Source organism: Phallusia mammillata, chromosome 3 (genome assembly GCF_965637545.1).
Source record: "Phallusia mammillata chromosome 3, kaPhaMamm4.hap1.1, whole genome shotgun sequence".
Classification (NCBI taxonomy): domain Eukaryota; kingdom Metazoa; phylum Chordata; class Ascidiacea; order Phlebobranchia; family Ascidiidae; genus Phallusia; species Phallusia mammillata.
In genome coordinates this window covers 27532363-27556084 of record NC_137254.1, presented here as the reverse complement: position 1 = coordinate 27556084, position 23722 = coordinate 27532363, and the positions used below count along the sequence as shown (strand labels likewise).

Here is a 23722-nt window from a genome sequence, read left to right as displayed (position 1 = left end):
GGTATAGTTCCAGTGCGAAGATTTTAACGATACAGGTTCGAACGATGGGGCCACCTCTAATCACTTGAGACCTGTGCTGTGTTGCAGGACCAACAGTTAAACGCTAGAGTCAAGACCGCGAATCCGTGATCAACATACAATATTTTCACAGGTTAGTGCAACAGAAATATATAAATCAAATAAGCATTGAAATGCTTAGATGGTTTTTTTTGTGTATGTCACAAAATATGTTCAGTCTTGAATCGCGCTTGGATCGTTATTGCTAGTCGATGTTTTTATGTTTCTTTCAGTCGTTTGTTCTTTACTAACACATGGCGAAGAAGAGTAACGACGATGAGGGACGACTATGCAAAAGCGGGAAAACACGCCACGTTTTGCCTTATAGTAAGTTTGTTTAAATATTCTGTTCGTGACAACAAATGTATTCATGCTAATTTTTTATTTTAGGTGTCGGCGACAGGAGACGTCAACAAAGACTTACGGCGATAAGTTTGCAGGTAAATTTCTTGTTTACAAGCAAACCTAGGATTTTAAGCAGACTTTTTCCTGTTGCTGCATCGAATGACAAACTTATTTTCTTGTTGTTCTTTGCATGTTGCCTTGGCATGTTGCACTTACGGTTTTGCATACCGCCTGTACTTAGTGGACTATTTGGTTATCAGCAACAGGAGAAATATAACCCTTTGTAAAACTACTTATACGCTTGCACGTTAAACTCGAATGCTGCTGTCAGTTTTGTTGCAGTTGTTTGTCGGAGCATGAGAAAACCAGTGGAAAAATCCAGTTTATTCCAACGACGCAGGGAACATTGTAAGTTTAGGTTACGCTTATATTTAACTCTGCAAACTTCACCTATGCTGTCTTGCAGACCCGTATGGACCCAGCAGCTAAATCTCAGAGCCAAGATGGCGACAGCCTGACCAACATTCCAATCGTTCACAGGTTAGTACTTCTTCAATTGATGATTCAAATATTTTGTTTGTATTACTAAAAAATATTGTTTCTGTATGATGTGTTATTTGCAATCTTATTTTGTTTACCAGACGTCATGGAAAATACATTCTGACGAGGCATCTTTTCACTTGTGAATCACATTTGGATCTTGTCTGTAAGTTCTTGTAATGTTTTTGCAAGTCAATGTATCCTTTACCGCTTGCGAGAACTTTCTACGTCATGGATTTTCTCTCGTGAACACCGCGGACTCGGCTGAATTCCGTCAAACTGAAACTAAAGGCAAGTGTTTGTTAACTACACTAAATGGCGTTTAATTTATGCCAACATGGAAAGGCCGTTTAACGTGCACTTATATCCTGCCTTTACATGTTGCAATTTTCAAACGTATTATAATGCAAATTGTAAAATATGATACAAATTGTTACGTCCTAATGCTGTTTTCGTGCACATATCCTATCTTGGCGTGTTACTTATTAAAACGTATAGTGTGAACTTATTAAACACTGCGTTTTGTTTCTTGTTGCTGCTTTATTTTGTTTTTACAGGAAAGAGGCGCGTTGAGCCAAAATGGAAATTATGGTCGATCCGATTAAAGTTAAGTTACTTTTTTAAGCTTTCACGGCCACTTAGTTGGCGAGTATAAAGATTGTATTATAGTAAGAATTCCAAGTTTACTTGGGGTTTTGGCATGTTGTACGTCACATACCAATTTTACACGAAGGTTTGATATGTTGCATGCCACCATGACTATTCGGTTGTTAGCACACTTAAAGATTACAATTAAATTAGATTTAGTAGTGTGTGGTAAGTCTCTTGGTACTGCTTTTACTTTTCTTTTTACAGGAAGGCAACAAGACGCGGATAATGTACTGGTACAATCGACAAGGAAATATCTTCTTACTTTACAGATTAAAGTTAAGTGAATCTGCAAAGCATTATAGCAAAGAATCTTTAACGACATCATACCTAGTTGTAAGGTTGTCGCATAGTAAGCATTTTAGTTTGCATGGTGACTTGGCATGCTGGCTGCACTTAGTGTTTTGCATGTCACGTGTGTTCTGACTATAAGTAAGCGTAATAAAACCTGTGAAGATTAACAAATATAAATGTATTATAATCTCTATTAGGTTTATAAGTTTAACACAAAGTGTTGTTGCAGCCTTTTTTCTTCACATTTTCTACGAAGCATCGAAGCCTGCAAAAGCAATGGTGGTTATACATGTTATATGTATATGAGCGCATGTTTTATGTAAGTAAACAAGGCTTAAACTTTACACTTAAATAATTATCGCCTTTTTCACTTAATACCTTCGACCATTGCTTCCCATCGGACCGTAAGAACCCTTGACACAAGAAATCCATCCATGACAGGTTAGTACAACACAGTACAATAACCTAGGATAACTAACGTGATCAGTGTTTGCTTTCGCTGTATGTTATAAAAACATTGTTTGATATGATTTATTACTTGCATCAGTTAGAACATGAACGGATTTTGTGCTACAGGCGTCTTGGAGATTGTCACCTGAGGATGTGTCTGTTCATCAGAGACTCTCTGTTCAATAGCTGCTTAACCAAACCACTTTGTACTTCACCGGTGAGTTTTGTTACAGGGATTTTTAAATTTCTTCTCTGGGTCCACAAATCTGTTCTTTTTCTTTAGCAATTCGCGACGAAGAAGCACGACACGACTAAAAAAGTTGTAAAGCGGAGACGAAACAACTAACGCTTTTTATTGAAAACAGGATTTCTATAATTTCTAAATCAGTGATACCAGTTTGTTCTTGTGCAACATCGCTTGTGTGGCATCTTTTCATCATTGACGTCTCTTTTTTAAAGAGTAAGTCACTATTGATCTTACCCGTAAGTTTGCTTTATTGTGAAATGTTTTGTTTGTGATTAAACATTTCGAACTCTTTTTTGTCTTCAGGTAACTCGTGGTAAAGAAGAGTTGGCGATGAGAGACTACCACAAGTAATTACAGCGGAAAGATGCAGGTAACTTGTTTATTTGCAAACTAACTTCTCTAATGTGGACTTAAATGCCTGCGTGCTAAAAACAGTTACAAAAAGTAGACCTGTTTGTTTCTGTGGAACAGAGTTTGGCACCGGATAAGGGAGGCATCTATTTATCAGACTTCTCTCTTCTGCATTACGCGTCAAATTGATCTCTCCTGTAAGTTCTTTTTTTGTTAGGTACTTTATTGTAAGTTACATTTTTGGTGCTCGACCAATTTGTTTTACAGGTTAGTACAGCGGAAAGCGTAAGAGTAAAATAAGCAGTGGAGTGCAATTTTTTTCTGTATGTGACAAAAGATATTGTTTCTGCATTTTATTTGCAATCTTGTTTTGTAACAGATGTCTTGGAGAATGAATCCTGACAAGGCATCTTTTCACTTGTGAATCACATTTTGATCTTGCCTGTAAGTTGTTTTAATTTATGCTTTTGCTACTCGGTATTTTTGTGTATCAGGTAATGTTTCTTCTGTTTTCCTTTCTTAGTGACACGTGGTAAAGAAGAGTTGGCGATGAGAGAAGATTATTTGAAAGCTACAAACCCAAATCACGTCTTTCTACGCTAGTGAGTTTTGTTTGATATAATTCATGACATAAATTCATGATACTTCATTTGTTTAAATGTGTGTTTTCGCTGTGTTTCTTTACTAATTGTTTCGTTTGTTGTTTTTGTAGTAAATCTTTCAAAAGAATAGCCAGCGACAGGATTCGTCAACAAAGACTTGCAGCAAAAATTAGAAAAAAAGGTAAATGTATTGTTTACTTAAGCAGGCCTTTTTTTCGGTGCTGCAACGAATTGTCGCATGTTGCCTTGGCATGTCGCACTTGCATTGTTTTTGCATGTCACTTTGTCAGCAACGGTAGAAATATAACCCTTTATAAACTACTTTTATCGTGAACTCGAATGCTGCTGTTAGTTTTGTTACAGATGTTTATCGGAGCATCAGACAAGCATCAAACAACTTAATGGGAAAGTCGTGAACAATATTGTTTTTCAACGATGTACGTTAACGTTAAAAAATCTGAGTTAACAGTGCAATAAACTTTTTTTTTGTTTCAGACCTTGGCCAAACCACCAGACAAGCATAAAAAACAACTGCAAAGCAACACTATCATCCTAAATGTAAGTTAACAGTCGTAGTCGATAAACTGCATTGTTGTTTTTGTAGCAAATAGTTTTATTTCATACTTTACGTTTAACGTAGAACCTTTCGACCTGTGCCACTCGCAACTAACGGTTGCTTTATTTGAGACTGCTGGGATAGCGTCGTTCATCAATTAACAGGTAATTTACTAATCCACACCATACGAAACCACGGTCTTTTACTGCGTAACAGCAACTTTCATTTTATTGCAGGAGGCTATCGTTCACCGCTTGCGAGGACAAAAACTTTCTACGTTAAGGATTTGTCTCGTGAACACCGCAGACTAAAACTGGCAAGTATATTACTACTATATTTAAATAAATTGTGTTTTAAGGTTTGTAATATGTCAATCTTGTTGCAGTAACTTCTGGTGAAGAAGACTTGGGCGATGAGAGACGAAAAAAAGACCCAATAGTTAAGTTGTTGTAGTATAGCTAATATTCTAATTTTGCATTAAAAACTGGCATGTTACACTTTGTATTTTGCATGTCACGTGTGCTCCTTCAGTTCGCAGCATGGGTAACAGTAAGTTACTATAATTTCGTCTTAATTCCGTTTTGCACATCAAATTCTGCTGTAATTTTTGTTGCAGATTATTGTGCGTCACCTTTCTGCTTTCTGTTCCGAAGCCAGAAAAGCAGTTGAGAAATCTGGGTCATAAGCGACCACGTTCGATGTAAGAAAACAACTTTAGAGGCACGGCACTTTGCCGCATGCAAGGATAATTGTTACAGATATTTGATGACATTGTTATTTTATATATTTTTACATTTAGATCCTTCGACCTGTGCTGTCTTGCAGGACGGCGAAATTTGTCAGCAACGGTGGAAGTATAACCCTTTGTAAAACTATTTTATTGTGAACTCGAATGCTGCTGTCAGTTTTGTTGCAGATGTTTTTCAGAGCATCAGACATTCATAAAACAACCTAATGGGAATGCCGTGGACAATACCGTTTTTTAACGACACGTGAAACATTACTTATCGAATGTAAGTTGATGTTGCGCTTATTTTTGTTAACACTTCAATAAACTTCAATTTTGTTTCCGACGTTCGCCAAACCGCCACATGACAAGCATCAAAATCAACTGCAAAGACAAATCCTGAATGAATCCAGTTTATATTTTACAGCACAATCATCCCAAATGTAAGAATACAGTCGTATTCGATAAACTGTATTGTTGTTTTGTAGCAAATTGACTGTTTTATTTCAAACTCCATTTTTATGCAGTACCTTCTTCGACCAGCGCCACTCACAACAAACAGTTGCTTTATTCAAGACTGCTGGAATTAGGGCGTTCATCGACAAACATGTAGTCTAATTTACTCCAGCACATGACCTGTGCCACTGTTTCTTCACAGGTAACTGAATTTTCTATTTGATACTGCACTTGTTTCCTAGAAATTTGTCACTGGCGCTGCTCACAAGAAACCACAGCTGCGTGGAGCATTACACGTCAAATCTTTCCTCGCCAGTAAGTTTTGTTATATTTGCCAGTAAGTTTTGTATAAGTCTTGGGTAGTTTTTATTGTGTGTACCAGGTTTGTAATATGCCAACCTATTGCAGTGGTGAAGAAGACTTGGGCGATGAGAGAGGACTGAAGATGACTGTATAACCAAAAATCCCAGGTGATTTTTTTGACATAATACATATAGAGCTTGTGTTATAAGATAAATAGAGGTATATCCCCCCTACAAATAAATAGAGGTATATCCCCTAAAGCCCAAATCCGTTTCCTTTAGTGGTGGTAAACTAATAGTGTCGGTGGTAAAACATCTTCATATATTAACAAGTTTAGATGCGAACTGATTGACTTTATGCTTTTATATTTCAGGACTTTTGGTATCTTCTTACGTTGCCACCGATTCGAAGTTGGGGAAGGAAAGAATATTTAAGTTAAGTTGTGGTATAGTATTCTTGTTTGCATGAAAAACTGGCATGTTACACTTCATATTTTGCGTGTCACGTGTGCTCCTTCAGTTCGCAGCATGGGTAACAGTAAGTTGCTATAATTTGGTCTTAATTCCGTTTTGCACATCAAATTCTGCTGTAATTTTTGTTGCAGATTATTGTGCGTCACCCTTCTACTTTCTGTTCCGAAGCCAGAAAAGCAGTTGAGAAATCTGGGTCATAAGCGACGATGTTCGATGTAAGTAAACAACTTAGGCACGAAACTTTGCCGTATGCGAAGGATAATTATTGCTGATATTTGTTAAAAGTGATATTTTTTATATATTTTCATTTTGATCCTTCGACCTGTGCTGTCTTGCAGGACGGCGAAACCAAGACCAACAGTTCTTTCACAGGTTAGTACAACGGAAAGGCAAATAAGCATTGGAGTGCAAAAGATATTGTTTCTGCATTTTATCTGCAATCTTGTTTAATAGGCGTCTTGAAGAATGAATCCTGACAAGGCATCTTTTCACTTGTGAATCACATTTTGATCTTGCCTGTAAGTTGTTTTAATTGATGCTTTTGCTATACTCGGTATTTTTGTGTATCAGTTAAAAGTTTCCTTTCTTAGTGACACGCGGTAAAGAAGAGTTGGCGATGAGAGAAGATCATTTGAAAGCTACAAACCCAAATCGCGTCTTTCTACGCTAGTGAGTTTTGTTTGATATAATTCATGACATCAATTGAATTGGCATGTTACACGGAGCATAGGCGTTTATGGTGCTGTTACAGCAATTTGGGTTTATGGTAAGAATAATTGCTGAGTCAGCACCATAAACGCCTATGCTCTGTTGCGCCACCTACCAGAAGTTCTCCGACCGGGCCAAAGCCTATGCTCAGTGTTAGTAGCTCTACCGTTTTTTTGTGGAACAGAGTTAGGGACCGGATGAGGAAGGGCATCTATTTACCAGACTTCTCTTTCCAACATTACACGTCAAATTTTCCCTCGCCTTTAAGTTTTGTTTCCTGATTTTTTTTTGTCTTGGAAATTTTTTGTTGCAAGTTATATTTTTGATGCTTTGTGTGTACCAGGTTCGTAATATGTCAATCTTGTTGCAGAAACTCGTGGCGAAGAAGACTTGGGCGATGAGAGACGACCAAAGGCAATGTTGAAGAGCGTGTGATATAAGATCCAAATGTTTGCCAACAAATTAATAGAGGTGTATCACCAAAGCCAAAACCCGTTTCCTTTAGTGGTGGTAAACTAAAAGTGTCGACGGTAAAACGTCTTCATAGTAACAAGTTTAAATGCGAACTGATTGACTTCATGCTTTTGTATTTCAAGGCTCCTGGTATCTTCTTACGTTGCCACCGATTCGACGTTCGGAAAAGAAACAATATTTAAGTTAAGTTGTGGTATAGCTAGTATTCTTGTTTTGCATGGTGAATTGGCATGTCGCACTTGCGTTGTTTTTGCATGTCACTTTGTGAGCAACGGTAGAAATATAACCCTTTATTAACTACTTTTATCGTGAACTCGAATGCTGCTGTTAGTTTTGTTACAGATGTTTATCGGAGAATCAGACAAGCATCAAACAACACCAGACAAGCATCGAAAATCAACTGCAAAGAAACTCCATCATCCTAAATGTAAGTCGATAAACTGCATTGTTGTTTTTGTGGCAAATAGTTTTATTTCATTCTCTATTTTTTATGTAGAGCCTTCTTCGACCCGTGCCACTCGCAACAAACGGTTGCTTTAATTGAAACTGCTGAGATGGCGTTGTTCTTCAATTAACAGGTAATTTACTTCCAACACATAACCTGTACCACTGTTCCTCATAACCTATCACACTAAACTGAATTTTCTGTTTGATACTGTATTTGTTTCCTAGAAATTTGGCACCAGCGCTGCTCACAAGAAATAATCACAAGATCAAGAAACAGGTAATTTACTAATCCACACCATACGAAACCACGGTTTCACTTCGTACTAACAACTTTTATTTTATTGCAGGAGGGTATCGTTCACCGCTTGCGAGGACAAAAACTTTCTACGTTAAGGATTTTTACTCGTGAACACCGCGGACTAAAACTGGCAAGTATATTACTACTATATTTAAATAAATTGTGTTTTAAGGTTTGTAATATGTCAATCTTGTTGCAGTAACTTCTGGTGAAGAAGACTTGGGCGATGAGAGACGAAAAAAAGACCCAATAGTTAAGTTGTTGTAGTATAGCTAATATTCTAATTTTGCATTAAAAACTGGCATGTTACACTTTGTATTTTGCATGTCACGTGTGCTCCTTCAGTTCGCAGCATGGGTAACAGTAAGTTACTATAATTTCGTCTTAATTCCGTTTTGCACATCAAATTCTGCTGTAATTTTTGTTGCAGATTATTGTGCGTCACCTTTCTGCTTTCTGTTCCGAAGCCAGAAAAGCAGTTGAGAAATCTGGGTCATAAGCGACCACGTTCGATGTAAGAAAACAACTTTAGAGGCACGGCACTTTGCCGCATGCAAGGATAATTGTTACAGATATTTGATGACATTGTTATTTTATATATTTTTACATTTAGATCCTTCGACCTGTGCTGTCTTGCAGGACGGCGAAATTTGTCAGCAACGGTGGAAGTATAACCCTTTGTAAAACTATTTTATTGTGAACTCGAATGCTGCTGTCAGTTTTGTTGCAGATGTTTTTCAGAGCATCAGACATTCATAAAACAACCTAATGGGAATGCCGTGGACAATACAGTTTTTTAACGACACATGAAACATTACTTATCGAATGTAAGTTGATGTTGCGCTTATTTTTGTTAACACTTCAATAAACTTCAATTTTGTTTCCGACGTTCGCCAAACCGCCACGTGACAAGCATCAAAATCAACTGCAAAGACAAATCCTGAATGAATCCAGTTTATATTTTACAGCACAATCATCCCAAATGTAAGAATACAGTCGTATTCGATAAACTGTATTGTTGTTTTGTAGCAAATTGACTGTTTTATTTCAAACTCCATTTTTATGCAGTACCTTCTTCGACCAGCGCCACTCACAACAAACAGTTGCTTTATTCAAGACTGCTGGAATTAGGGCGTTCATCGACAAACATGTAGTCTAATTTACTCCAGCACATGACCTGTGCCACTGTTTCTTCACAGGTAACTGAATTTTCTATTTGATACTGCACTTGTTTCCTAGAAATTTGTCACTGGCGCTGCTCACAAGAAACCACAGCTGCGTGGAGCATTACACGTCAAATCTTTCCTCGCCAGTAAGTTTTGTTATATTTGCCAGTAAGTTTTGTATAAGTCTTGGGTAGTTTTTATTGTGTGTACCAGGTTTGTAATATGCCAACCTATTGCAGTGGTGAAGAAGACTTGGGCGATGAGAGAGGACTGAAGATGACTGTATAACCAAAAATCCCAGGTGATTTTTTTGACATAATACATATAGAGCTTGTGTTATAAGATAAATAGAGGTATATCCCCCCAACAAATAAATAGAGGTATATCCCCTAAAGCCCAAATCCGTTTCCTTTAGTGGTGGTAAACTAATAGTGTCGGTGGTAAAACATCTTCATATATTAACAAGTTTAGATGCGAACTGATTGACTTTATGCTTTTATATTTCAGGACTTTTGGTATCTTCTTACGTTGCCACCGATTCGAAGTTGGGGAAGGAAAGAATATTTAAGTTAAGTTGTGGTATAGCTAGTATTCTTGTTTGCATGAAAAACTGGCATGTTACACTTCATATTTTGCGTGTCACATGTGCTCCTTCAGTTCGCAGCATGGGTAACATTAAGTTGCTATAATTTGGTCTTAATTCCGTTTTGCACATCAAATTCTGCTGTAATTTTTGTTGCAGATTATTGTGCGTCACCCTTCTACTTTCTGTTCCGAAGCCAGAAAAGCAGTTGAGAAATCTGGGTCATAAGCGACGATGTTCGATGTAAGTAAACAACTTAGGCACGAAACTTTGCCGTATGCGAAGGATAATTATTGCTGATATTTGTTAAAAGTGATATTTTTTATATATTTTCATTTTGATCCTTCGACCTGTGCTGTCTTGCAGGACGGCGAAACCAAGACCAACAGTTCTTTCACAGGTTAGTACAACGGAAAGGCAAATAAGCATTGGAGTGCAAAAGATATTGTTTCTGCATTTTATCTGCAATCTTGTTTAATAGGCGTCTTGAAGAATGAATCCTGACAAGGCATCTTTTCACTTGTGAATCACATTTTGATCTTGCCTGTAAGTTGTTTTAATTGATGCTTTTGCTATACTCGGTATTTTTGTGTATCAGTTAAAAGTTTCCTTTCTTAGTGACACGCGGTAAAGAAGAGTTGGCGATGAGAGAAGATCATTTGAAAGCTACAAACCCAAATCACGTCTTTCTACGCTAGTGAGTTTTGTTTGATATAATTCATGACATCAATTGAATTGGCATGTTACACGGAGCATAGGCGTTTATGGTGCTGTTACAGCAATTTAGGTTTATGGTAAGAATAATTGCTGAGTCAGCACCATAAACGCCTATGCTTTGTTGCGCCACCTACCAGAAGTTCTCCGACCGGGCCAAAGCCTATGCTCAGTGTTAGTAGCTCTACCGTTTTTTTGTGGAACAGAGTTAGGGACCGGATGAGGAAGGGCATCTATTTACCAGACTTCTCTTTTCAACATTACACGTCAAATTTTCCCTCGCCTTTAAGTTTTGTTTCCTGATTTTTTTTTGTCTTGGAAATTTTTTGTTGCAAGTTATATTTTTGATGCTTTGTGTGTACCAGGTTTGTAATATGTCAATCTTGTTGCAGAAACTCGTGGCGAAGAAGACTTGGGCGATAAGAGACGACCAAAGGCAATGTTGAAGAGCGTGTGATATAAGATCCAAATGTTTGCCAACAAATTAATAGAGGTGTATCACCAAAGCCAAAACCCGTTTCCTTTAGTGGTGGTAAACTAAAAGTGTCGACGGTAAAACGTCTTCATAGTAACAAGTTTAAATGCGAACTGATTGACTTCATGCTTTTGTATTTCAAGGCTCCTGGTATCTTCTTACGTTGCCACCGATTCGACGTTCGGAAAAGAAACAATATTTAAGTTAAGTTGTGGTATAGCTAGTATTCTTGTTTTGCAAGTCACTTTGTGAGCAACGGTAGAAATATAACCCTTTATTAACTACTTTTATCGTGAACTCGAATGCTGCTGTTAGTTTTGTTACAGATGTTTATCGGAGAATCAGACAAGCATCAAACAACACCAGACAAGCATCGAAAATCAACTGCAAAGAAACTCCATCATCCTAAATGTAAGTCGATAAACTGCATTGTTGTTTTTGTGGCAAATAGTTTTATTTCATTCTCTATTTTTTATGTAGAGCCTTCTTCGACCCGTGCCACTCGCAACAAACGGTTGCTTTAATTGAAACTGCTGAGATGGCGTTGTTCTTCAATTAACAGGTAATTTACTTCCAACACATAACCTGTACCACTGTTCCTCATAACCTATCACACTAAACTGAATTTTCTGTTTGATACTGTATTTGTTTCCTAGAAATTTGGCACCAGCGCTGCTCACAAGAAATAATCACAAGATCGAGAAACAGGTAATTTACTAATCCACACCATACGAAACCACGGTCCCTTTCACTTCGTACTAACAACTTTTATTTTATTGCAGGAGGGTATCGTTCACCGCTTGCGAGGACAAAAACTTTCTACGTTAAGGATTTTTACTCGTGAACACCGCGGACTAAAACTGGCAAGTATATTACTACTATATTTAAATAAATTGTGTTTTAAGGTTTGTAATATGTCAATCTTGTTGCAGTAACTTCTGGTGAAGAAGACTTGGGCGATGAGAGACGAAAAAAAGACCCAATAGTTAAGTTGTTGTAGTATAGCTAATATTCTAATTTTGCATTAAAAACTGGCATGTTACACTTTGTATTTTGCATGTCACGTGTGCTCCTTCAGTTCGCAGCATGGGTAACAGTAAGTTACTATAATTTCGTCTTAATTCCGTTTTGCACATCAAATTCTGCTGTAATTTTTGTTGCAGATTATTGTGCGTCACCTTTCTGCTTTCTGTTCCGAAGCCAGAAAAGCAGTTGAGAAATCTGGGTCATAAGCGACCACGTTCGATGTAAGAAAACAACTTTAGAGGCACGGCACTTTGCCGCATGCAAGGATAATTGTTACAGATATTTGATGACATTGTTATTTTATATATTTTTACATTTAGATCCTTCGACCTGTGCTGTCTTGCAGGACGGCGAAATTTGTCAGCAACGGTGGAAGTATAACCCTTTGTAAAACTATTTTATTGTGAACTCGAATGCTGCTGTCAGTTTTGTTGCAGATGTTTTTCAGAGCATCAGACATTCATAAAACAACCTAATGGGAATGCCGTGGACAATACAGTTTTTTAACGACACATGAAACATTACTTATCGAATGTAAGTTGATGTTGCGCTTATTTTTGTTAACACTTCAATAAACTTCAATTTTGTTTCCGACGTTCGCCAAACCGCCACAAGACAAGCCTCAAAATCAACTGCAAAGACAAATCCTGAATGAATCCAGTTTATATTTTACAGCACAATCATCCCAAATGTAAGAATACAGTCGTATTCGATAAACTGTATTGTTGTTTTGTAGCAAATTGACTGTTTTATTTCAAACTCCATTTTTATGCAGTACCTTCTTCGACCAGCGCCACTCACAACAAACAGTTGCTTTATTCAAGACTGCTGGAATTAGGGCGTTCATCGACAAACATGTAGTCTAATTTACTCCAGCACATGACCTGTGCCACTGTTTCTTCACAGGTAACTGAATTTTCTATTTGATACTGCACTTGTTTCCTAGAAATTTGTCACTGGCGCTGCTCACAAGAAACCACAGCTGCGTGGAGCATTACACGTCAAATTTTTCCTCGCCAGTAAGTTTTGTATAAGTCTTGGGTAGTTTTTATTGTGTGTACCAGGTTTGTAATATGCCAACCTATTGCAGTGGTGAAGAAGACTTGGGCGATGAGAGAGGACTGAAGATGACTGTATAACCAAAAATCCCAGGTGATTTTTTTGACATAATACATATAGAGCTTGTGTTACAAGATCCAAGTTTTTGCCTACAAACAAATGGAGGTATATCCCCTAAAGCCCAAACCCGTTTTCTTTAGTGGTGGTAAACTAATAGTGTCGACGGTAAAACGTCTTCATTGTAACAAGTTTAGATGCGAACTGATTGACTTTTTGCTTTTATATTTCAGGGCTCCTGGTATATTCTTGCGTTTCCACCGATTCGGAGTTCGGAAAAGAAACAATATTTAAGTTAAGTTGTAGTATAGCTAGTATTCTTGTTTTGCATAGTGAATTGGCATGTTACACTTTATATTTTGCATGTCACGTGGTGTGTTCTTTTATTTGGCAGCATGGCTAACAGTAAATTACCATAATTTCGTTATAATTCGGTTTTGCACATCAAATTCTGCTTCAAGTTTTGTTGCAGATGTTTGTCCGTCTACGTTTCTACTTTCTGTTCCGAAGTCGGTAAATCACTTGAGAAATTCGGTTCTTTAGCAGCATTGTTAGTGTAAGTAAACAACTTACAATTATAACCGATATTCGATAACGTTGTTATTTTCTGTATTTTTTAATTTTTTATTTAGATCCTTTTGACCTGTGCTGTCTTGCAGGACCGTAGGGATCCTTTCCCAACCGTTAAATCCTAGAAATCCTAGAACCAAGACAGCGAATCCATGACCAACAGCTCTTTCACAGGTTAGGACAACGGAAAGTGTAAGAGTCAAATAAGCTATGGAGTGCAGTTTTTTCTGTATATGTGATAAAAGATATTGTTTCTGCATTTTATCTGCAATCTTGTTTTGTAACAGACGTCTTGGAGAATGGATCCTGACAAGGCATATTTGCACTTGTGAATCACATTTGGATCTTGCTTGTGAGTTGTTGTTAATTTATGCTTTTGTTACTCGGTATTTTTGTGTATCAGTTAAATGTTTCTTCTGTTGTCCTTTCTAAGTGACACACGGTTAAGAAGAGTTGGCTATGAGAGAAGAGCTACAAACCCAAATCACGTCTTTCTACGCGAGTGAGTTTTGTTTTCAATAATTATTGACATCAATTCATGACACTTTATTGGTTTTAAGGTGTGTTTTCGCTATGTTTCTTCACTGATTGTTTCGTTTGTTGTTTTTATAGTAAATCTTTCAAAAGAATAGCCAGCGACAGGATTCGTCAACAATGACTTGCAGCAAAAAAAGTAGAGAAAATGTAATTGTATTGTTTACTTAAGCAGGCATTTTACCCTTGCTGCAACGAATTGTGGCATGTTGCCTTGGCATGTCGCACTTGCGTTGTTTTTGCATGTCACTTTGTGAGCAACGGTAGAAATATAACCCTTTATAAACTACTTTTATCGTGAACTCGAATGCTGCTGTTAGTTTTGTTACAGATGAAGCATCAAACAACTTAATGGGAAAGCCGTGGACAATATAGTTTTTCAACGATGTAAGTTTATGTTGCGCTTATCTGAGTTACCACGGCAATAAACTTTTTTTTGTTTCAGACGTTTGCCAAACCACCAGACAAGCATCAAAAATCAACTGCAAAGCAACACCATCATCCTAAATGTAAGTTAACAGTCGTAGTCAATTAACTGCATTGTTTTTTTTTATGTAGAACCTTCTCCGACACGTGCCACTCGCAACAAACAGTTGCTTTATTTGAGACTGCTGGGATAGCGTCGTTCATCGATTAACAGGTAATTTGCTTCCAACGCATAACCTCTACCACTGTTATTCATAACCTATCACACTACGAAATGTCTTTTCTATTATTCAATTATTTTTTTAATGTTTTTTTTTGTCTTCAGGTAGAGAATGTGGTAAAGAACAGTTGGCGATGAGAGACTACCAAAAGTAATTACAGCGGGAAGATGCAGGTAACTTGTTTATTTGCGAACTAACTTGTATAAAGTGGGATTTAATACGTACGTGCTAAAAACAAATATAAAAAGTTAACTAGACCGGTTTGTTTTTTGTGAGTTTGGGACCGGATGAGGAAGGGCATCTATTCACCAGACTTCTCTTTTCAACATTACACGTCAAATTCTCCCTCGCCTGTAAGTTTTGTTTCCTGATTTTTGTTAGTCTTGCGTATTTTTGATTGTAAGTTATATTTTTGATACTTGGCCTCTTTGTGTGTACCAGGTTTGTAATATGTCAATCTTGTTGCAGTAATTCGTGGTGAAGAAGACTTGGGCGATGAGAGACGACGAAAGGTAACTGCACAACCAAAAATGCCAGGCGACATTTTGGACATAATAAATGTTGAAGAGCTAGTGTTATAAGATCCAAATTTTTGCCTACAAATCAATAGAGGTATATCCCCTAAAGCAGGGGTCGGCAACCGTTTTTGCATTGCGGACCGTTTTTGAAACTAAAATTTTATCGCGGACCGGTCTTCAAAAAACTATAAATATATAGCTATAAAAACGCTTAAATCAGTTTATCATGCCCGGGATACATGGGCAAAATGTTTTATAGCATTTAACCTGAAAATTTATACGGACCGGTAACGAGCTCCTCGGGGACCGCTACCGGGCCGCGGACCGGCGGTTGCCGACCACTGCCCTAAAGCCCAAACCCCTTTCCTTTAGTGGTGGCAAACTAATAGTGTCGATGGTAAAACGTCTTCATAGTAACAAGTCTAGATGCGAACTGATTGACTTTTTGCTTTTATATTTCAGGGCTCCTGGTATATTCTTACGTTGCCACCGATTCCAAGTTAGGGAAAGAAACAATATTTAAGTTAAGTTGTAGAATAGCTAGTATTCTTGTTTTGCATGGTGAATTGGCATGTTACACTACATATTTTGCATGTAACGAGTGTTCTTTCAGTTGGCAGCATGGATTAAAGTAAATTTCCATAATTTTGTCTTAATTTGGTTCGTGCATCAAATTCCGCTGCAAATGTTTTGTTGCAGATGTTTGTCGGTCACACTTCTACTATGTTCCGAAGCCAATAAACCAGTGGAGGAATTCCTTTCATAAGCGGCCATGTTCGATGCTTTGGCCAACAAACAAATAGAGGTGTATCCCCCAAAGCTTGAACTCCTTTCCTTTATTTCTTTGCACTGGAACTGGTAAAACGTCTACTTAGTGACAACTGTTTACCTTTGGTGGTGATTGGCACTTTTGTGTGTGTATGAGCCCAAGGGTTCGCTGAATATCATGCTTTTTGCAGGAAATTGTGAACTTCAGACGAGACACGATCAAAAATGACTTTACAACCGAAAAAGCCCAGGTGATTTGTTTGTTGAAAATGGAAAACGAGAATGTGGGTATAAACTGGTCGACTTCATGCTTTATATTTCAGGACTTCTGGTATCTTCTTGCATTGCCACCGATTCCAAATTTTTGCCTACAAATAAATAGAGGTATATCCCCTAAAGCCCAAATCCGTTTCCTTTAGTGGTGGTAAACTAATAGTGTCGGTGGTAAAACATCTTCATATATTAACAAGTTTAGATGCGAACTGATTGACTTTATGCTTTTATATTTCAGGACTTTTGGTATCTTCTTACGTTGCCACCGATTCGAAGTTGGGGAAGGAAAGAATATTTAAGTTAAGTTGTGGTATAGCTAGTATTCTTGTTTGCATGAAAAACTGGCATGTTACACTTCATATTTTGCGTGTCACGTGTGCTCCTTCAGTTCGCAGCATGGGTAACAGTAAGTTGCTATAATTTGGTCTTAATTCCGTTTTGCACATCAAATTCTGCTGTAATTTTTGTTGCAGATTATTGTGCGTCACCCTTCTACTTTCTGTTCCGAAGCCAGAAAAGCAGTTGAGAAATCTGGGTCATAAGCGACGATGTTCGATGTAAGTAAACAACTTAGGCACGAAACTTTGCCGTATGCGAAGGATAATTATTGCTGATATTTGTTAAAAGTGATATTTTTTATATATTTTCATTTTGATCCTTCGACCTGTGCTGTCTTGCAGGACGGCGAAACCAAGACCAACAGTTCTTTCACAGGTTAGTACAACGGAAAGGCAAATAAGCATTGGAGTGCAAAAGATATTGTTTCTGCATTTTATCTGCAATCTTGTTTAATAGGCGTCTTGAAGAATGAATCCTGACAAGGCATCTTTTCACTTGTGAATCACATTTTGATCTTGCCTGTAAGTTGTTTTAATTGATGCTTTTGCTATACTCGGTATTTTTGTGTATCAGTTAAAAGTTTCCTTTCTTAGTGACACGCGGTAAAGAAGAGTTGGCGATGAGAGAAGATCATTTGAAAGCTACAAACCCAAATCACGTCTTTCTACGCTAGTGAGTTTTGTTTGATATAATTCATGACATCAATTGAATTGGCATGTTACACGGAGCATAGGCGTTTATGGTGCTGTTACAGCAATTTGGGTTTATGGTAAGAATAATTGCTGAGTCAGCACCATAAACGCCTATGCTCTGTTGCGCCACCTACCAGAAGTTCTCCGACCGGGCCAAAGCCTATGCTCAGTGTTAGTAGCTCTACCGTTTTTTTGTGGAACAGAGTTAGGGACCGGATGAGGAAGGGCATCTATTTACCAGACTTCTCTTTTCAACATTACACGTCAAATTTTCCCTCGCCTTTAAGTTTTGTTTCCTGATTTTTTTTTGTCTTGGAAATTTTTTGTTGCAAGTTATATTTTTGATGCTTTGTGTGTACCAGGTTTGTAATATGTCAATCTTGTTGCAGAAACTCGTGGCGAAGAAGACTTGGGCGATGAGAGACGACCAAAGGCAATGTTGAAGAGCGTGTGATATAAGATCCAAATGTTTGCCAACAAATTAATAGAGGTGTATCACCAAAGCCAAAACCCGTTCCCTTTAGTGGTGGTAAACTAAAAGTGTCGACGGTAAAACGTCTTCATAGTAACAAGTTTAAATGCGAACTGATTGACTTGATGCTTTGTATTTCAAGGCTCCTGGTATTTTCTTACGTTGCCACCAATTCGATGTTCGGAAAAGAAACAATATTTAAGTTAAGTTGTGGTATAGCTAGTATTCTTGTTTTGCATGGTGAATTGGCATGTCGCACTTACGTTGTTTTTGCATGTCACTTTGTGAGCAACGGTAGAAATATAACACTTTATAAACTACTTTTATCGTGAACTCGAATGCTGCTATTAGTTTTGTTACAGATGTTTATCGGAGAATCAGACAAGCATCAAACAACACCAGACAAGCATCAAAAATCAACTGCAAAGAAACTCCATCATCCTAAATGTAAGTCGATAAACTGCATTGTTGTTTTTGTGGCAAATAGTTTCATTTCATACTTTATTTGTTATATAGAACCTTCTTCGACCCGTGCCACTCGCAACAAACGGTTGCTTTATTTGAGACTGCTGGGATAGCGTCGTTCATCGATTAACAGGTAATTTACTCCCAACACATAACCTGTACCACTGTTCTTCATAACCTATCACACTAAACTGAATTTTCTATTTGATACTGTACTTATGCACAAGAAATAATCACAAGATCAAGAAACAGGTAATTTACTAATCCACACCATACGAAACCACGGTCTCTTTCACTTCGTAATAACAACTTTTATTTTATTGCAGTAGGGTATCGTTCACCGGTTGCGAGGACAAAAACTTTCTACGTCATGGATTTTCACTCGTGAACACCGCGGACTAAAACTGGCAAGTATAGCACTACTATATTTAAATAAATTGTGTTTTGAGGTTTGTAATATGTCAATCTTGTTGCAGTAACTCCTGGTGAAGAAGACTTGGGCGATGAGAGACGAAAAAAAGACCCAATAGTTAAGTTGTTGTAGTATAGCTAATATTCTAATTTTGCATGGCAAACTTGCATGTTACACTTTGTATTTTGCATGTCACGTGTGATCTTTCAGTTGGCAACATGGGTAACAGTAAGTTACTATAATTTCGTCTTAATTCCGTTTTGCACATCAAATTCTGCTGTAATTTTTGTTGCAGATTATTGTGCGTCACCCTTCTACTTTCTGTTCCGAAGCCAGTAAAGCAGCGGAGAAATCTGGGTCATAAGCGACGATGTTCGATGTAAGTAAACAACTTTAGAGGCACGAAACTTTGCCGCATGCGTAGGATAATTTTTGCTGATATTTGACAACATTGCTATTTTATGTATTTTTTATTTAGATCCTTCGACCTGTGCTGTCTTGCAGAACTGTAGCGATCGTTTACCAACAGTTCTTTTACAGGTTAGTACAACGGAAAGTGTAAGAGTAAAGTAAGCATTGGAGTTCAGTTTTTATCTGTATGTGACAAACGATAATATTTTTGCATTTTATCTTCAATCTTGTTTTGTAACAGATGTCTTGGAGAATGGATCCTGACAAGGCATCTTTTCACTTGCGAATCACATTTTGATTTTGCCTGTAAGTTGTTTTAATTTATGCTTTTGCTACTCGGTATTTTTGTGTATCAGTTAAATGTTTCTTCTGTTGTCCTTTCTTAGTGACACGCGGTAAAGAAGAGTTGGCGATGAGAGAAGATCATTTGAAAGCTACAAACCCAAATCGCGTCTTTCTACGCTAGTGAGTTTTGTTTGATATAATTCATGACATCAATTCATGACACTTCATTGGTTTTAAGTTGTGTTTTCGCTATATTTCTTTACTAATTGTTGCGTTTGTTGTTTTCATAGTAAATCTTTTAAAAAAAATAGCCAGCGACAGGATTCGTCAATAATGAAAAGAGTAGAAAACAGGTAATTGTCTTGTTTACTTAAGGAGGCATTTTTCCGTTGCTGCAACGAATTGTCGCATGTTGCCTTGGCATGCCGCACTTACGTTGTTTTTGCATGTCACTTTGTCAGCAACGGTAGAAATATAACACTTTATAAACTACTTTTATCGTGAACTCGAATGCTGGTGTTAGTTTTGTTACAGATGTTTATCGGAGCATCAGACGAGCATCAAACAACTTAATGGGAAAGCCGTGGACAATATAGTTTTTCAACGACGTAAGTTTATGTTGCGCTTATCTGAGTTAAACAGTGCAATAATTTTTTTTTGTTTCAGACGTTTGCCAAACCACCAGACAAGCATCAAAAATCAACTGCAAAGCAACACCATCATCCTAAATGTAAGTTAACAGTCGCAGTCAATAAACTGCATTGTTGTTTTTGTAGCAAATAGTTTTATTTCATACTCTATTTTTATGTAGAGCCTTCTTCGACCCGTGCCACTCACAACAAACGGTTGCTTTATTTGAGACTGCTGGGATAGCGTCGTTCATCGATTAACAGGTAATTTACTCCCAACACATAACCTGCACCATTGTCATCACACTGAACTGAACTGAACTTTCTGCTTTAAACTGTACTTATTTCCTAGAAATTTGGCACCAGCGCTGCTCACAAGAAATATTCACAAGATCAAGAAACAGGTAATTTGCTAATCCACACCATACGAAACCATGGTCTATTTTACTTCGTACTAACAACTTTTATTTTATTGCAGGAGGGTATCGTTAACCGCTTGCGAGGACAAAAACTTTCTACGTTAAGGATTTTTACTCGTGAACACCGCGGACTAAAACTGGCAAGTACATTACTACTATATTTAAATAAATTGTGTTTTGAGGTTTGTAATATGTCAATCTTGTTGCAGTAGCTCCTGGTGAAGAATACTTGAGCGATGAGAGACGAAATAAAGACCCAATAGTTAAGTTGTTGTGGTATAGCTAATAATCTAATTTTGCATGGTAAACTGGCATGTTACACTTTGTATTTTGCATGTCACGTGTGATCTTTCAGTTGGCAGAATGGCTAACAAGTTACTCTAATTTCGTCTTAATTCCGTTTTGCACATCAAATTCTACTGTAATTTTTGTTGCAGATTATTGTGAGTCACCCTTCTACTTTCTGTTCCGAAGCCAGTAAAGCAGCGGAGAAACCTGGGTCATAAGCGACGATGTTCGATGTAAGTAAACAACTTTAGAGGCACGAAACTTTGCCGCATGCGTAGGATAATTTTTGCTGATATTTGACAACATTGCTATTTTATGTATTTTTTATTTAGATCCTTCGACCTGTGCTGTCTTGCAGAACTGTAGCGATCGTTTACCAACAGTTCTTTTACAGGTTAGTACAACGGAAAGTGTAAGAGTAAAGTAAGCATTGGAGTTCAGTTTTTATCTGTATGTGACAAACGATAATATTTTTGCATTTTATCTTCAATCTTGTTTTGTAACAGATGTCTTGGAGAATGGATCCTGACAAGGCATCTTTTCACTTGCGAATCACATTTTGATTTTGCCTGTAAGTTGTTTTAATTTATGCTTTTGCTACTCGGTATTTTTGTGTATCAGTTAAATGTTTCTTCTGTTGTCCTTTCTTAGTGACACGCGGTAAAGAAGAGTTGGCGATGAGAGAAGATCATTTTAAAGCTACAAACCCAAATCGCGTCTTTCTACGCTAGTGAGTTTTGTTTGATATAATTCATGACATCAATTCATGACACTTCATTGGTTTTAAGTTGTGTTTTCGCTATATTTCTTTACTAATTGTTGCGTTTGTTGTTTTCATAGTAAATCTTTTAAAAAAAATAGCCAGCGACAGGATTCGTCAATAATGAAAAGAGTAGAAAACAGGTAATTGTCTTGTTTACTTAAGGAGGCATTTTTCCGTTGCTGCAACGAATTGTCGCATGTTGCCTTGGCATGTCGCACTTACGTTGTTTTTGCATGTCACTTTGTCAGCAACGGTAGAAATATAACACTTTATAAACTACTTTTATCGTGAACTCGAATGCTGGTGTTAGTTTTGTTACAGATGTTTATCGGAGCATCAGACGAGCATCAAACAACTTAATGGGAAAGCCGTGGACAATATAGTTTTTCAACGACGTAAGTTTATGTTGCGCTTATCTGAGTTAAACAGTGCAATAATTTTTTTTTGTTTCAGACGTTTGCCAAACCACCAGACAAGCATCAAAAATCAACTGCAAAGCAACACCATCATCCTAAATGTAAGTTAACAGTCGCAGTCAATAAACTGCATTGTTGTTTTTGTAGCAAATAGTTTTATTTCATACTCTATTTTTATGTAGAGCCTTCTTCGACCCGTGCCACTCACAACAAACGGTTGCTTTATTTGAGACTGCTGGGATAGCGTCGTTCATCGATTAACAGGTAATTTACTCCCAACACATAACCTGCACCATTGTCATCACACTGAACTGAACTGAACTTTCTGCTTTAAACTGTACTTATTTCCTAGAAATTTGGCACCAGCGCTGCTCACAAGAAATATTCACAAGATCAAGAAACAGGTAATTTGCTAATCCACACCATACGAAACCATGGTCTATTTTACTTCGTACTAACAACTTTTATTTTATTGCAGGAGGGTATCGTTAACCGCTTGCGAGGACAAAAACTTTCTACGTTAAGGATTTTTACTCGTGAACACCGCGGACTAAAACTGGCAAGTACATTACTACTATATTTAAATAAATTGTGTTTTGAGGTTTGTAATATGTCAATCTTGTTGCAGTAGCTCCTGGTGAAGAATACTTGAGCGATGAGAGACGAAATAAAGACCCAATAGTTAAGTTGTTGTGGTATAGCTAATAATCTAATTTTGCATGGTAAACTGGCATGTTACACTTTGTATTTTGCATGTCACGTGTGATCTTTCAGTTGGCAGAATGGCTAACAAGTTACTCTAATTTCGTCTTAATTCCGTTTTGCACATCAAATTCTGCTGTAATTTTTGTTGCAGATTATTGTGAGTCACCCTTCTACTTTCTGTTCCGAAGCCAGTAAAGCAGCGGAGAAACCTGGGTCATAAGCGACGATGTTCGATGTAAGTAAACAACTTTAGAGGCACGAAACTTTGCCGCATGCGTAGGATAATTTTTGCTGATATTTGACAACATTGCTATTTTATGTATTTTTTATTTAGATCCTTCGACCTGTGCTGTCTTGCAGAACTGTAGCGATCGTTTACCAACAGTTCTTTTACAGGTTAGTACAACGGAAAGTGTAAGAGTAAAGTAAGCATTGGAGTTCAGTTTTTATCTGTATGTGACAAACGATAATATTTTTGCATTTTATCTTCAATCTTGTTTTGTAACAGATGTCTTGGAGAATGGATCCTGACAAGGCATCTTTTCACTTGCGAATCACATTTTGATTTTGCCTGTAAGTTGTTTTAATTTATGCTTTTGCTACTCGGTATTTTTGTGTATCAGTTAAATGTTTCTTCTGTTGTCCTTTCTTAGTGACACGCGGTAAAGAAGAGTTGGCGATGAGAGAAGATCATTTGAAAGCTACAAACCCAAATCACGTCTTTCTACGCTAGTGAGTTTTGTTTTCAATAATTCATGACATCAATTCATGACACTTCATTGGTTTTGAGGTGTGTTTTCGCTATGTTTCTTTACTGATTGTTGCGTTTGTTGTTTTTATAGTAAATCTTTCAAAAGAATAGCCAGCGACAGGATTCGTCAACAATGACTTGCAGCAAAAAAGTAGAAAAAAGGTAATTGTCTTGTTTACTTAAGCAGGCATTTGACCGTTGCTGCAACGAATTGTCGCATGTTGCCTTGGCATGTTGCCTAGAAATATAACCCTTTATAAACTACTTTTATCGTGAACTCGAATTCTGCTGTTAGTTTTGTGACAGATG

At 37.4% G+C, this 23722-nt stretch overlaps 5 long non-coding RNA genes across 10 annotated transcripts in view; all 5 read left to right on the top strand.

Moving 5' to 3' along the window:
• Positions 1–3304: 3304 nt before the first annotated feature.
• On the top strand, positions 3305–3709 carry LOC145220617 (uncharacterized). Its single transcript, XR_013858242.1, has 3 exons — positions 3305–3376; positions 3456–3534; positions 3645–3709. It is a non-coding gene; the product is annotated as an uncharacterized LOC145220617 (long non-coding RNA).
• Positions 3710–5168: 1459 nt separating this feature from the next.
• LOC145218842 (uncharacterized) lies at positions 5169–8100 on the top strand. Its single transcript, XR_013857756.1, has 11 exons — positions 5169–5260; positions 5345–5588; positions 5682–5743; positions 5950–6264; positions 6388–6421; positions 6503–6567; positions 6640–6718; positions 7128–7658; positions 7728–7809; positions 7904–7955; positions 8026–8100. It is a non-coding gene; the product is annotated as an uncharacterized LOC145218842 (long non-coding RNA).
• An 80-nt stretch (positions 8101–8180) lies between these two features.
• Positions 8181–11771, top strand: LOC145218793 (uncharacterized). The gene is made up of 12 exons (XR_013857746.1): positions 8181–8490; positions 8590–8960; positions 9045–9288; positions 9382–9443; positions 9650–9968; positions 10092–10125; positions 10207–10271; positions 10344–10422; positions 10832–11325; positions 11395–11476; positions 11571–11622; positions 11697–11771. It is a non-coding gene; the product is annotated as an uncharacterized LOC145218793 (long non-coding RNA).
• An 80-nt stretch (positions 11772–11851) lies between these two features.
• LOC145218790 (uncharacterized) lies at positions 11852–21005 on the top strand. Of its 4 annotated transcripts, XR_013857740.1 has the most exons (21): positions 15983–16183; positions 16285–16344; positions 16417–16477; positions 16605–16923; positions 17047–17080; positions 17162–17226; positions 17299–17377; positions 17787–17946; positions 18012–18316; positions 18386–18467; positions 18661–18741; positions 18811–19125; positions 19225–19286; positions 19399–19463; positions 19544–19622; positions 19733–20050; positions 20109–20172; positions 20254–20335; positions 20424–20475; positions 20550–20630; positions 20700–21005. It is a non-coding gene; the product is annotated as an uncharacterized LOC145218790 (long non-coding RNA). The 4 variants fall into 4 exon arrangements; XR_013857739.1 differs by having other exon boundaries at positions 15983–16344; XR_013857741.1 differs by having other exon boundaries at positions 15983–16344; positions 18661–18745.
• Positions 21006–21685: 680 nt separating this feature from the next.
• Positions 21686–23722, top strand: part of LOC145218791 (uncharacterized) — a 3277-nt gene continuing 1240 nt past the window's right edge. Inside the window, exons 1-11 of one of the 3 annotated variants that reach the window (XR_013857744.1) lie at positions 21686–21936; positions 21995–22058; positions 22140–22221; positions 22310–22361; positions 22436–22516; positions 22586–22897; positions 22997–23058; positions 23171–23235; positions 23316–23394; positions 23505–23575; positions 23709–23722. The exon at positions 23709–23722 is cut by the window's right edge and continues 71 nt beyond it. This is a non-coding gene — a long non-coding RNA (uncharacterized LOC145218791). Of the gene's footprint in view, positions 21937–21994; positions 22059–22139; positions 22222–22309; positions 22362–22435; positions 22517–22585; positions 22898–22996; positions 23059–23170; positions 23236–23315; positions 23395–23504 lie in introns of all 3 variants that reach the window. The other 2 variants (XR_013857745.1, XR_013857743.1) reach the window with 2 other exon arrangements.